This window comes from Arachis duranensis, chromosome 5 (genome assembly GCF_000817695.3).
Source record: "Arachis duranensis cultivar V14167 chromosome 5, aradu.V14167.gnm2.J7QH, whole genome shotgun sequence".
NCBI lineage: Eukaryota > Viridiplantae > Streptophyta > Magnoliopsida > Fabales > Fabaceae > Arachis > Arachis duranensis.
In genome coordinates, this window is record NC_029776.3 from 29,575,319 (window position 1) to 29,575,678 (window position 360).

The window sequence follows — 360 nt, forward strand, 5'->3', positions numbered from 1 at the left end:
ACTACTTATTGAGTCTTGGCCGTGGCCCAAAGCACTCTATCTTCCAGTATTACCACCGGATACATACATGCCACAGACACATAATTGGGTGAACCTTTTCAGATTGTGACTCAGCTTTGCTAGAGTCCCCAGTTAGAGGTGTCCAGGGTTCTTAAGCACACTCTTTTTTCCTTGGATCACAACCTTATTTTTTTTCTTTTTCTTTCTCTCTTTTTTTCTTTTTTTTTTCGAAAATATATATTTTTTTTCATTGCTTTTTCTTGCTTCAAGAATCATTTTTATGATTTTTCAGATCCTCAGTAACATGTCTCCTTTTTCATCATTCTTTCAAGAGCCAACATTCATGAACAACAAATTCAA